At 36.3% G+C, this 15,022-nt stretch overlaps 1 protein-coding gene across 2 annotated transcripts in view; it reads right to left on the minus strand.

Moving 5' to 3' along the window:
• Window positions 1–10,614, minus strand: part of chrm3a (cholinergic receptor, muscarinic 3a) — a 226,476-nt gene extending 215,862 nt beyond the window's left edge. For both annotated transcript variants that reach the window (XR_007424073.1, XM_022672746.2), the window contains exon 1: window positions 10,273–10,614. The gene's annotated coding sequence lies outside the window, so the exon portion shown is untranslated. The remainder of the gene's footprint in view (window positions 1–10,272) is intronic.
• Between the last annotated feature and the right edge of the window lie 4,408 nt (window positions 10,615–15,022).

Below are 15,022 nucleotides of genomic sequence, written 5' to 3' on the forward strand. Positions count from 1 at the left end.
TTATGACAGCTCCAGAAACAGAAACATAGCGTGATTTTCACTCCACCAGGTGAGTGAGCCTGAGTGGACACCTGCGTAAGTTGAAGCTGTTTAATCACTGTTTAATTCATCTCTCTCTCGCGCGCGCGCATTATGTTTCAGTCTCTCTCTCTCTCTCTCTCTCTCTCTCTCTCGCATTATGTTTCAGTCTCTCTCTCTCGCTATTTACAGGCGCGCTCTCGCTCTCTCTCTTTCTCTCTCTCGCGTTATGTTTCAGTCTCTCTCTCTCGCTGTGTCCTATACTCACACTCTCTCTCTCGCGCGCGCGTTATGTTGGCACTGCATGACTAACTACCGATTTCCACCCCCGAAGTTCAACACATGGCTGACGGAATTATTCCCCCCTAAATTTAGCTCCGGCAAATTTAAGACATTTTGGTTGAAATTTTAAGACAAAATAAGACTTTTCAAGGCCTTATTTGACAAAAATGAAATTTAATACCATTTAAGACTTTTTAAGGACCCGCGGCCACCCTGCTACATGTGCAGGACTGGAACACAGCTGTGCGTTTAGGAATTACGGCTAGAGAAGCCCTCACCTGTAGCCTCCCGAAATAGATGCAACATGCGAAACCAGCCCTGTTGTGTAGGCTACGTCTACAACATATTACCGATATAACCCTTGAACAATGTTCAACAACTTGTTCACAAATATAAAAAAACATCATTTCAGCGCCACATACCTCGGATTCAGTTGTCCAGTTTGACAGCCGGTGTCCTGTCGAGATGATCAAATTCCAGTGTCAGAAACGAGAAAGGGCGGGGCAACGCTGATCAAGCGCGGGAAAAACGCCGGGCTCCGAATTTTCACGAAGGGTGGCGGGGAAGAACGAAGGCGTGGCGGACCGCCGCACTGAAATGAACGTGGCGGAAACCCTGCATCTAGATTCCCAGTAGTTTGCCTACACACCCAAGTGTTTAGAAGAAGAAGATGCCATCAAAATAAGTCTCCTTATGCCAGAGTTTCTTTATTGATTTTAGTGCTGCCAGTGAATACAATCATCCTGAAGCGGCTGCATGCTATGCTTCTTCATCTCATAGTGCCAAGTGGGTCAACATCCCGACAGACCCAACATCTCGAAAGACCCAACATCTCGACGGACAGGAGATAAAGACCTACCAGAACCTGAAGCAGTTAATACTGGCCCACTGCTGTACTCTGTCCACTGCTTGGTTAAGTTCATTGTGCTTGCAGGAGACAACATTTTATTGGGTTTGATCAAAGATATTGATGAGTCCGCCTATCGTTAGGACACAGCAGAACTTGCAGCATGTGAAGGCAACATCCTTGAGCAGAACATCCTGAAAACGATTTAGATGCACATTGATTTCCGCAGAGGTCAATCATCCCACACTCTGCTGGTAATCAATGGTAGGGTAATGCGGGGGAAGCAGGTCTCCTGGATAAGATGTCTCACCTTATTTTCTCTACTGATCAAATGATAATGGAGTAAAACTCAATTCTAAACACATTTACTGAATGGTTCTGTTAATCCTGATATTTCGTTTCTATCACTGCGTTCTCAAGATTACTTGTAGTAATGTTTTAGTTAACAAATTCTGGAATAAGCATGTTGGGTTTAAAATGTATTTTCTTTCCCTGTAAGGTAAAAATATAAAGTTAGACTTCTGGGACAAGGGACAGGTTATTTACTGCACCAATACATTGGCTTGCTATAGACATTAAAATAATGCAGAACTACATAACAAGTCTTTAAACTTGATGGAAATTTGTTTGTGAATTTTGCATGTAAAATTGAGAGCATTAATAACAAAGGTTATTGTTGTTGGTCATTAACTACTAAACAAAACTGATATTTTAAGTCTGTATTCATTTCTTATTTCATACATAGCCTATCATGGATTGGCTTTAATTAAAGATTAATTGTCTCTTTGTTGGTTTAAAATATTTGTCATGCCTCTAGTGTGCCTGCTCTGCCTTCAATGGCTTCTGACAACAAACTCATAACAACAAATTCAATCTCCCATAATGCCCCGGACTCTCACATCACACACCACAACTCATATCTCTCTGCCCTGGTTAAATTCACCTGAATTCTGAATGACTTCACCTGTTACACTGTGTATATATACTTCCTCTTTCATTCACTCACTGCTGAGTATTCATTGTTGTTACACTTTCACTACAAAGTGTAATTTCTTTGTATTCATATTTTCAGAACTGCTTGCCTGTTTCCCAATTTTCAATTTCTGCATTTACTTTGTTAATATTTTGCCATGTACTGATCCTGGACTTTTATAATAACCCTGGTATGTTGTTTATTTTGTACTTTTGCCTCACATTGCTGACCTTACTTGTAGAGAAGGGAAGATTGATCGGCACTGTTGAACTTAAAGTGGAAATAACTAAAAATTTCTGCTAATAAAAAAAAATTCTAATAATTAGGGGAATCAGTACCAAGTTTGCCTGGCATCTTATGTGGCATTAATGTAGCATTTGGTCTTATCCAAGATCAGTAATATGCATATAAAGTATGAAAAATTGTTTAATTGTGACTTTTGCATTTTAAGATGAATTAAGGCCTTAATTTTTGCTACACGAGACCTTTTAAGACTTTTTAATGACCCACAAATATTCGACTAAAGATTAGTTATTAGTATCAAAAGAACAAACTGGTATTAGTGCAACCCTAGTTTTTACTTTAATGAACAAAGTAGAAAAAAAAATCCACCCATTCTTTTGCTATTAAAACAGTTCTCTTTGCTGTTCTACATAATTTCCCTGTATTTAACTGTGTGTAGGTGTATGCACCATCCTGTATGTGATAAGCTTGTACACAGAGCTTAGAGTTTAGCTTTAAATAAATGAACAGTGTTCCTCAGGGGGCATTTTCCCACCCATTTATCTCTGCCTGTTGAGTCTTTCAACTTTATGGCCCACTGTCACCAGCACCTGCAAGTGGGAGGAGAATATCTCATGCCTCGTTAAGACGATGTAACAGAGGTTGTTCTTCCTGTGGTGTCTCTCGAGCAGTGTTGGGAGTAACGGCGTTAAAACTAACGCCGTTACTTTTTTTCAGTAACGAGTAATCTAACTAATTACTATGACTGTAACTATAACGCCGTTACCATTTCCGACACCCCGTTACTGTTCGTTACTTTAGCCGCTCTATGAACTTTTTTTTTTTACTTCGCTTTGCCCTGGTTAACCCCTCCTCTTTCCGGTGAACTTGAGCTTCTGGCCGCTGTGCCTGTGGTTTGGCGTGGTGAAGTGAGGCACAATTGTGACGATTTGCGTGCTTTAATTAATTCAGTGATTGCCGTGGACAGCCAAAGTTCCGAATTAAGGACGTTAATCTTTTTTTAGCTGCTCCGGTTTTTGTGGTGCTGCTGCTTTCTCTTTTAGAGCTTAGATTCTCTGCCCGAACCCGACCTGACCCGAGGACCGACCCAAAATCGGGCTCCTATTTTTATTTTATATAAAGCTCTGGTGTGATAATCACAATGTTGCTAAGTAACCAATTATTACTGTTCACTAAAGCGAACGAAATAGCGAAAACTGAAAGTGAAAAAAACATTTGTGTTAACTGAATCTAATAAAAACGGTAATTAAAAGGAAAAAAACTAACTATCTCAAACTGTATTTTGTGTTTATAAAACAAACTAAAACGAACTGAAATTACTGATAGAATACCCTAATTTTCGTGTTTAATTTATTTATAAGCGCTGTTGTACAGCGGAGTTGTACAGCGGGCGGTGTTGTGCCGAGTGCGCGGCACCTCGTGGTCCGTTAGTTCTTGTGTAAAGCGCTCGCGCTAGCCGCAAAATACGACAGAAAACACTGAGAAACTGCAGAATTATGTATGGGATTACAATATGTGTGCGAGGCAGATGAAAGAGAAACAGGAGATACAGTGTGTGAGAACATTTACCTGTGAGTAGCTCATACCAGAACAGGCAAATCTCTCTCTCTCTCTCTCTCTCTCTCTCTTTCTCTCTCTCTCTCTTTCTCTCTCTCTCTTTCTCTCTCACGTTTCTTAGATTGATCTCTCAGATGAGATGTGTGAAAACTAATAAAAACTAGCAAGCCCACCCTAAAAACTTACTGAACAGAAAAAAAATAATAATAAAATTAAACTTTAATAAAAATGAAAAATGTTATCACGTAGCTCGGTGCGCACGTGAACGCCTCCGCGTTTGACTTGCAGCATTGTGTGTAGCTGTTCTTAAAAATCAATTAAATTAAATAATAGTTTTATGCTTTTATGTTATAGTGTTAATTAACATAATTCTGATTATATTTCGCTCATTCAATCAGCCCGAAAACAGACAGTTTATGGGGCGGATCGGGTCGGGCTCATAATGACAGTTCATGGTTCGGGCTTGGGCAGAACGTGCACGGGCCCCGGCTGGGTCGGGTCGGATTTTTTGGGCCCGATCTAAGCTCTATTCTCTTTTGGTGAAGCTGTTATATTATTACCATTTTAACGGTCATTAGATTGTTGTTTTTGTCCATTATTTTGTTTTGTTTATATATACATATTTCCTTTGAGTGTGGCTTGGTTTGTTTAATTTCATCCCCAGACGCGTTTTTCTGTTTTTTCCGTTTTTTTCAGTATTACAAGTTTTAGTAATTTTCTTTGGTTCTGTGTAGAATTTCGTTTTGTTTTTTTGAAATTCGTTAGATTATATTTTTGTCAACATTTTGGGTTCATTTTCGTTTGTTATTTTTCTAATAATAGTAGTAAATGCATAATTGATTTCCTTTTTTTTTGACGGGCGAATAATAAAAAGTAACGCATAGATACTTTTACTGGTAACTAATTACTTTTATAGTGGAGTAACTCCGTTAGTAACTCAGTTACTTTTTTGGAGAAGTAACGAGTAACTATAACTAATTACTTTTTCAAAGTAACGTGCCCAACACTGCTCTCGAGTGATTCTGAGGCACTTCTATAGGGCCTTCATTGAAAGTATTCTCACATCTTCCATTACAGTCTGCTTCCCCTCCACCTTTCCTCGCTCAAAGAAACTGCTGCCTGCTCCAATGGGTGGTCTGCACAGCGCTTGAACGCTTGCTCCCCCTCATTAATGAACTGTTCAGCAGAGCAGAAAAATGTTACCACCCATTCTGCCAACTGCCTGTTTCAAATCAGCGTTAAACAGACTTCACCAAACCAAGATATCAGTCTCTCAGCTTTTCTCTATACACTATTAACCATAATAATGCAGTCACATGACTCAGACCTTCCAAACACTAGCCTACTAGCCAATATCTGCCATTGTTTACTTTACATGTGTTGTCAATAATGTTGTGTATTTAATATCTGGCATATTGTTTATTTATGGGCTTACTACACTGGGTATAATATCTCTGCCTCTGTGAAATATTGATGTCCTGCAGTGAGTGCACACCCACCCCATGCTGTCTAATGTGTTATATTTTTCAATGTTCTATTGTTACTTTATATGAGTATAGTAAAGACCAACATAGAATTTCTGTTATATACTCTAAAAGCATTTTCACACCTGTAGTATGTTTCTATGGTCTGAATCAGTTGATTAGTTTGTTTACTTGGTGCATTTTCTTTTTTTCTTTCTTTCTTTAGTGCACTCACTAAACTGCAGTGTGAAACCAAAACCAACCAAACCCAACAAATACCATGTACAAAAATACATCAATCTTGGTACAAACTCTGGTGCAGCTTTCAGGTGTGAAAATGTTCTTAGTGATGGTTTGTCTTGATCTTTCCTTTCATTTAACAGATCAATATCCACATTTTTTTCTTTGTCTAAAATGACTGTAGTAAATTTTGTATCAGAACATCTTAATCTTATCACTCAGTTTACACTCTCTTATAAGCTTCTATGTCTGACACCCACAACTTCACACCACAAAGCAGACCAAACCAACCACAGAGCAGATAAAACCAAGGCTTATCAAGAACACGAACATCAGAATGGTGCAATGAATCAAACAGCATGGTCATAAATGTCCAAACGTATCCTTTTCCGAATTAGTGAGTCCAGCTACTTTAAGACGCATCCATTGCTGATACAGGTCGTCAGTCGAGCGCACACAGGTTGTATAACCAACCTATAAACTGAAAATAGAATAGAATGCTCAGGATCAGCCTCACTTGAGCGTACTGTCACAATGCCCAAATGCCAGGCATCAACTACAGGGGTATAAAGCCCTCTAGTATTTGGCTGTGGAGTCCAATTAGGTGTCTACAATCTACTGGACATAGTGTTGTATAATAGATTTCTTTAAAAGAAAAGATTCTGTTTCAGTAATATTAATTTAAGACGGCTCTCACCAATGCATTCATGGCTAAATGTAATTAAATTCTCCTCACAGAAGTCGAGTAAAAAGCATTCTGCATTTCCAAAAGATTGTAGGATTTTAGAAGAAACGCTGGACAAACAGGTGTCCACAGACATTAGAACATCTAATATAGCTCAAGAGATACCAAATAGACAGGTACTTCCAGAATAGAGGCTCCTCTTGCTACAAAGGGGAAAAGACTATTTATTAATACACTTATTTTTAAAAGCAATACCGGAAAAGCAGGTGTCTATAGAAATGTCTAGATTTTCAGAGCCATTACTTTAAAATGCCTAATACACAAACCCTGATAGTACTACTGTTGCTCTAACCAATGGACTCAGGGCTGAATGAAATCAAATCCTCTTCATAACAACCTAGTGTAAAAGCCCATATAATCCAATATAAGGCATTGTCAGAAAAATAGAGGCTGTTCCTGCAGTAAATGGGAACAAACTGCTTATTAAAAACCTTAATTTCAGAAGCAACACTGAATAAGCACATTTTGGACATACGCAGTGTAGCTAAACAAGGGTATATGAAGAGGGGTTTAAGTACCACAACACAGAGATGGCAAATACACGCAGAACCCTTATGCACAGCAAGCAACACAACACTTGGACAATTGAATGAATACAATAGTTAATAAAAAGCCTGTGTATGCATGTGTATGTATGTGTATGCATATCATTTAATAAAATGCAAATTCCTCTGTAAATCTCATTGGTTTCACAGCTGCCCCTGGCAATCTTACTAATATTCCAGGATATTAATATATATATAAATATATTTCTTTTAATTTTCACATCCATTTCCAATGCAAATTTGTCCAGTTTTCCAGTTTCCTATGCAAGTGGGAACCTTGTATTGCCGTCTTCACACATATCTCATTTTAGAAATGCATACAAAATGACCAAAGCAGAACCCAAGGATACACTGTTTTATTATTATTACTATAGGATGTTTTAGCTAATCAGAATTTCAGAAGCATCACTGGACAAGCAAGTGTCTTGAAAACCTTGGACCACTCCTCTAGCTCACCAGAGGTACCTAAAGTAGGATTTCAACATTGATAATACTAGTTTTGCTCTCACAAATGAATGCACAAAGCATTTCTAGAAAAGTTAAGACTGAAGCTCACTGGTTTCAGAGCTGTGTCTGAAATTTCCAGATGTTTTTTAGAATAAAATGCTCAAGGATGATACCAAAGGTACTCTGTTATTTATTATTATTAATTGGGTCAGTTGTTAACTGGGAACAGTGGTAAGAGATATTGGAAGTAGTGAGGTAATGTAACAGCATTTATATATTACAACATGAATATAATGAGAGCACTCATAATGTGTATGCAAATCCCTCCGTAAATCTTTTGGTATCTCCCAAAAGTGAGGCTCACCGGTTTCAGAGCTGTCCCTGGCAATCTTACTAATATTCCAGCATATTCATATTTGACATTTTTTGTTCATTTTCCTTGCATTACTATTACTGGAAAACAAGTGCAGATTCCAGAATCTCAATAACTAACATTTCTAGGATATTATCAACAATTTTCTGTTCAATTACTGAAAATCAAGACAGAAATGTGCAGATTTTCCAGAAAAAAACGCCAAAAGCAGACACCAAAAGTACTCTGTTATCCATTATTATAACAATAGGAATTGGTAAGTTAATTAAATGGGAATATATTACGGCAAGAATATAATGAGTGCATTAAAATCCTCTGTGTATGCAAATCTTTCCATAAGACGCTCTGTAAATCATTTGGAGTATCGCAAAAGTGAGGCTCACTGGTTTCAGAGCTGCCCCTGGCAACCTCACTAATATTCCAGCATATTCATATAACAGCATTTTGTTCATTTTCTTTGCATTCACATTAGAGGAAAACAAAGATTTTCAGTGCAGAGCTTCACAACTGACAGTTCAGCATCTTCCCATAAGACACAAATCACTCTGTAATCATATGGTGTCTCTCAAAAATAAGGCTCATTGGTTTCCGAGCTGCCCCTAGCAATCTCACTAATATGCCAGCATATTCATATAACAGCATTTTGTTCATTTTCCTTGCATTCACATTACTGGAAAACAAACAGCGCATATTTTCAGTGCAGAATTTCAGAGCTGACTTTGGCAAACGACAGTCCAGCATCTCAATAACTAACATTTCTAGGATATTATCAACAATTTTCTGTTCAACTACTGAAAATCAAGTCAGAAATGTGCAGATTTCCAGAACAAAATGCCCAAAGCAGACACCAAAAGTACTCTTTTATTCATTATTATAACAATAGGAAGGGAAAGTTACTAAATGGGAATACATTACAACATGAATATAATGAGTGCATTAAAATCCTTTGTGTATGCAAATCTTTCCATAAGACGCAAATCCCTCTGTAAATCATTTGGAGTATCGCAAAAGTGAGGCTCACTGGTTTCAGAGCTGCCCCTGGCAACCTCACTAATATTCCAGCATATTCATATAACAGCATTTTGTTCTTTTTGTCTTGCATTCACATTACTGGAAAACAAAGATTTTCAGGGCAGAGCTTCACAACTGACAGTTCAGCATCTCACTAACTAACCTTTCTAGGATATTATCAACAATTTTCTGTTCCATTACTTAAAATCAAGTAAGAAATTGCAGATTTTCAAGAACAAAATGCCCAAAGCAGATGCCAAAAGTACTATTTTATTTATTATTATAACAATAGTGATTAAATGGGAATACATTACAACATGAACATAATAAGTGCAATAAAAGCATCTATGCCAATCTTCCCATAAGACACAAATCCCTCTGTAATCATATGGTGTCTCTCAAAAATAAGGCTCACTGGTTTCCGAGCTGCCCCTAGCATTCTTACTAATATCCCAGCATATTCATATTTACCATTTTTGTTCATTTTCCTTGCAGTTTCACAACTGACATTGGCAATGGACAGCCCAGAATCTTACTAACTAACGTTTCTAGGATATTATCAACAATTTCCTGTTCAATTACTGAAAATCAAGTGAGAAATGTGTAGATTGCCCAAAGCAAATGCCAAAAGTAGTCGGTATTTATTATTATTATAATAGGAAGTGGTAAGTGATTAAATGGGAATATATTACAGCATGAATATAATGATTGCATTAAAAGCCTCTGTGTATGCAAATCTTTCCATAAGACGCAAATCCCTATGTAAATAAGGCTCATTGGTTTCTGAACTTTCCCTGGCAACCTCACCAATATTTCAACATATTCATATTTAACATTTTTTTTGTTCATTTTCTTTGCATTCCCATTACTGGAAAACTAGTCCAGGATTTCACTAAATAAAATTTCTAGGATATTATCAACAATTGTCTCATTTTTCTTGTGTTTCAACTACTGAAAAAAGTCAGAAATGTGCAATTAAAGAGATTTTTCAGAACAAAATGCCCAAAGCAGAAACTACTGTTATTTATTGTTATAACAATGGAAAAGGCACAGTTTTTAAATGGGAACAGTGCTGGTCGAGAATGGACCCAGTGTTGAGGTAATGCAGTAGAGCTAACAGCATTTCTACAGATTTCAATATCCAACATCGAAATTTTAAAATAACAGCAGCAGCCAATAAGAAAAAGCACGCGCTGTAACCGTTAAAGCCGTTAAACCTGTCAGAACGGTGAGCTAAGCTAACAAACATTCTCTACGCTAAAGTTTAGCGAGTTCTGTGAGAAAAGCCAGAGAAACCCCTGAATTACTGACAGATAGGTCTGCACACACACTCCTAAACACAGTCTGAGCAATTTAACCACGAAAACAAGCGACAAAAAACACCTAAAGTTTTAAAGCTCAATATAAAAGCCGTATTTTTATTTATTAGCTAAGCTAGTTTAGTTATTAACTAGGTTAGCTAAGCTAGCTCTTCACCACAGTTTATTATAAGCTAGCCCTGCTTTTATAATGATATAACTCGGCTTACCTTTGACGAATTTAGACGGAGAAAAGGAGTTCACGGGAGATGGAGAGTCCCCCCTCACACGCTCACACACTCACACACACACACTCTCATAAACACACACAGACACACACACACACACACGAAGCAGCAGAACCCGCTCAGTCATTGACTCAGTCCAGACCGGTTCGACAGATCCACTAAACAGCGCTACAGAAGCGCCACTAATTGCAGAACCGGCGGAATGTTTTTTTCCCGCCCGTCTTCGCAAATGTCCCGCCCTCCTGAGCGAGGATTGGTCAGTAGTAGCGCTCCTCCTGCGCTGCGATTGGTTGACAGATTGCATTCACAGGCTGTGCACGGGTAACATGGGTAAGTATAGTAGTAAAAGCTGTTTAATAATTTAGATTTCGTAAAGGTCAACCCGTTTTAATGTATTTCTTGTTGAATAAGATTTATTTATGGAGTCTCTTTATTATCTTAGCAACAGAAAAGCTGTGTCCACTATAAAGTAGCTATATAAAGGAGTTCAATTTGTTAGTTGAGGAATTGGTTTTCTTTCCTATTTGTTTTGTTTATTTTTTTTTTTTTTTACCTATAAGTAGTTTTTGAATCAATGTAATCTGTTTGTTTTACTGCAGACAGGAAAGCTCTGCAGAGAGTGGTGAAGGCTGCACAAAGGATTATTGGAGGCTGCGGAGCATCAAGTGCAAAACCACAAGACTGAGAAACAGCTTAATTCCAGAAGCTGAAAGACTCCTAAACCCAGCCTAGCCAACACGCTGCACTGACACTTTACAAGGACAATTACATATTTAAAAACACTGTCACTTTACCCCGGAAAAGACATCATGTTACTGCTTCTCATTCACACTATCATGCTGTTATAGAAATCTTACACTCTGGAGTTCATGTTGCTGCTACCTGCCTACTCCCCCTATATTGTGCATTTATTCTTATCTATTTTATTTTATTTCATTCTATTTTATTTTATCTTATATTTATCTATTTTAACAATTGCTCTTTTGGGTATAAACTTGACCATGAGATTAAAATTTCGTTCCACCTCATGTAATGTGAAATAACAATAAAATCTCAGTAAAAAGTATGAATCAATATCCCCTAAACCGAGTTTACGTGACAGATTAGATTCTCCTGTAGGTAAAATATTTTTCTCTTCTGTTTCATAGCAATAATAGATCTGGCTATGTTATTTCATATTTGCATCAGTTTTCCTGAAAACATTCAGTGAAAAAAGATATGGTTAAGTCCTAATCCATAAAGGATTACTTACAAAATTAATTAATTAAGTGTCACATAGATCTGTAACATATTATTGATTTTGATTTTGTTAGCACTGGCAACATGTTAAATAATTAAGGCAAAATCTAAGTGCAATCTTATTAATAAGATTAACGCAATGTATTGTGTGTTTTTGGGAGCATGTAATGCTATTGTGTAGTCTTTTGATGAATGACAAATACAGATGAGATAAATATACACATGCATTCGATATATAATACGTTTCATACTGTTGATGGCCAAGTTTTATATATAAAATGTTAATTTTCAGGTAAAAGACCATTTTTGTTGCCTTTTAAAAACTAGATGGAACGTTTAAACATAGTAAACTAATACAGACTTTTTCCAAAAAAAATTAATAAAATAAAACTGTTAAAGCACGTGTGTGTTCTATAATACTGTTGTATTTATGTTTATCCCACTAGAAATATTATTATTTAAGTATTGTGTACACTAGTATATGTATATTATTTTATATGCATTTGTATCGTATACTAAGTTGTTGTTAATTAAATGCTGCTAATTAATGTAAAAATCTAAATGGATTGAAGTCTAGCAGTGACTACCACTACTGCTTCTGTAGTACCAGCTAGCCAATCAGAGCGCAGGAGGGGCGGGGTTTTGCGGAAAATGAGTGTGAAAAAAATAACAGAGACAAGAGCGCACATGGAGAAGCCTTCCATTTAAGCGTGTGATTGGCTGAGGCTCTGTTGATGCTGCGACAAAAAGGCCAATCATTTAAAAGACCGTCGGAGGGAAAATAACATAGTATTAATCTTACGTTTAAACATCATGAAAAGGTCATAAATATACTTAGATAAATATATATGTATTTTTATATATATATATATTATAATTAACAATAATTAAATGATTACTTGACATGTACAAGGATTATTATTGTTACATAGAAATGTTATAATGGTAGACAGACAGATAGAAAAAAAGATATTTGCATATAAAACGTTCATATTTTACAGTGCTAATTTTACAGTAAAATCATACAATAAACACTTGTTTCATGATGTTCTGTTGTAAAAATGTAGAATGCTGTAGGAAAACAGCTGCACTCTAAAAAGTGATTTTGTGTTTTAGTCATGAGAAATAATATTATCAAGTTGAGTGAACTTACTGGCTAGTACAACTCAATAAAATGAGTTCAGAGAAATTCAACCTGAAAACTTAAAAAATGCATGTTGAGCCAATGAAAAAAATGTGTCAATGCTCTTTCTAAAGTGTTGATTCATACAGCTCCTGGGACCATATATTTGCATAAAGGGTGTGGTCTCTCCCTTACCTACCATCTTTGTGTTGTCTGTTGGCCAAAGTCATGTATGTGTTGGTTGCCAGGTCTTACTTTTGTAGACTGTAATAGCAATTTACCTTTATTCTGTGATGCTAGTTGTCACAGTATGTTAGCTTGAGTTCACTCTTATGCTGTCCCAGTATTATGCTGTCAGTATTGGCAGTTCTATACAAATATGGTAACTATCTTTGAAATATCTGGGATATATATATATATATGTATATATATTAAATAAACTATATTCCACAATACTTGAAAAAAGATGTTTTCAGGCACCCATATGTTTACCAGACATGCGTGCACATGATATTTAACCTGTTATTTAAATTATTATTTAAATACATTTTATTAAAGGATATCTAACGCTTTTTATCAAAGCCGTCCACTCAGCTCAGAGCGCCACTTTAAAGCGCGATTCATGCTGATATCCAGCTGCTCAAAATACTCCATTGTCCTGAGAAGCCCTGGATTAAGCTTTAAGTTTATTTGGGTGAGTAAAGCACGTTGAAGCTCGTTAGCCTGTAAACAAAAACATATTATAATAGCCGCAAAAAAGCACATAAAAAGTATTTATGAAGAATATTTATATAGTTCTAAAATGAAGGCGTATCGCGCCATACTGCATATCACGGTGTTGAGCCACGATATATAACCACAGGGGAAATTATTTCACCTAATCTGAACACAGCCACAACCCCAGTTAAAAGGTGTGCACACTAATGCAACCACATTATCTCAGTTATTTATTTTTACTTCACCTCCCTGAAAGATTTCTGTTTGTTTTTTAATTCCATTGTACAGGTTAAAGGTCACATTAAAGGTGGAAATGGTTGTGAAATTGATTGTCTTGCTGTAATGTTTTTACATCACAAAAACCTGGCATTTGAACAGGGATGTGTAGACTTGTTATCTTCACTATAGGTGTGTGTATTGTATAGGATTGTGCAGTCTTCCAGGTGGACAGTTGTTTCCGGTTGAGAGTACGCTGTGTGTTATTGGCTGCTGCTTCTCACCAGTGTGTAGATAAGTGCTGAGTATGAATGGTTGTGTGTAAAACATGTAAATTGTAAAGCATGCTTGGGTATTTTAGAAAGGCGCATTTTAACTTAATTCAGATATTCATTCATTTTGCTGTTATATCAGTCTAAAATTTACAATAAACTTTTTACAGTCTAATTCATGTGAACCATATAATTTATCTTGATTGAAGTGATTATTATTTTTTGACATACAGATTTGAATTAAATTCATCAAAAGCTTTTTATAGGCTTGATATGTGATAGGTACGAATTGCTAGTGCACTGTACAATATATAAGTATATATAAATAAATAAGTGTATGCTATTAGTTTTTATAATAAGCATTTACTAATGATACTTTTTTATTGTTTAAAAATGAGAAAATGTTTGTAAATCAGTGGTTCAGTTTTCGACTTTCCATCGCAGATTAAGATTCAACAAAGAACTACTTAAAACGCTTTCATAACTTTGGAGACTAAAAAAGTCTTAAGATCTGTCATTTTAAAGTTTTTTTAAATGTATAATTTGCTAGGATCCTTTGTCATAAGGAAATGCTAGATAAACACCTGCTTTTGACTGTTCTTTTAAGTTTAAATTTTAGTGCATGTTATGTCCATACAAAACAAAAATGCTTTCTTTTGTGTGAAATGCTTATTTTTGTGTAACAGCAACAATTTAAGGTTAAATATAAATATGGTTTTGGATCAGTTTTCTATGAACTACATTTTTTTAAGGCAGTCCAGTTACAATTTTATTTTCATGGGTTAATGACCAAACTGCTTTGAAAACACAGTTGGAGAGTTTAATAATGACGTGGTTAACGTACTTAAACTCGATTCTGATTTGAGTTGATTGCGTTTTGTGTAAACAAAGAGAGGTGGTCAATCTGAATTACTCTGTAATTTAAAATTTAACTATTTGTAAAATAAATAAGCGAGTGCTAATCTGTGCAGGAATGCCTTAAGCCATTTAGCGTCTCAGCAGGCGGTTTGGAGAAAAATGACTTTCAGAATAAATGAAGGAAGCAGTCTGCTTTCATGTCTGTTCTGATATTTGTCTGACGCTGGACTCAGACTGGTAAATCAACAGGAGAAGCGTCAGGACTGACAGGTGAATCAGAAGGTTCTACAATTTACAACCCTATTAC

The sequence above is a fragment of the Astyanax mexicanus genome, chromosome 14 (genome assembly GCF_023375975.1).
Source record: "Astyanax mexicanus isolate ESR-SI-001 chromosome 14, AstMex3_surface, whole genome shotgun sequence".
NCBI classification, from domain to species: Eukaryota; Metazoa; Chordata; class Actinopteri; order Characiformes; family Acestrorhamphidae; genus Astyanax; species Astyanax mexicanus.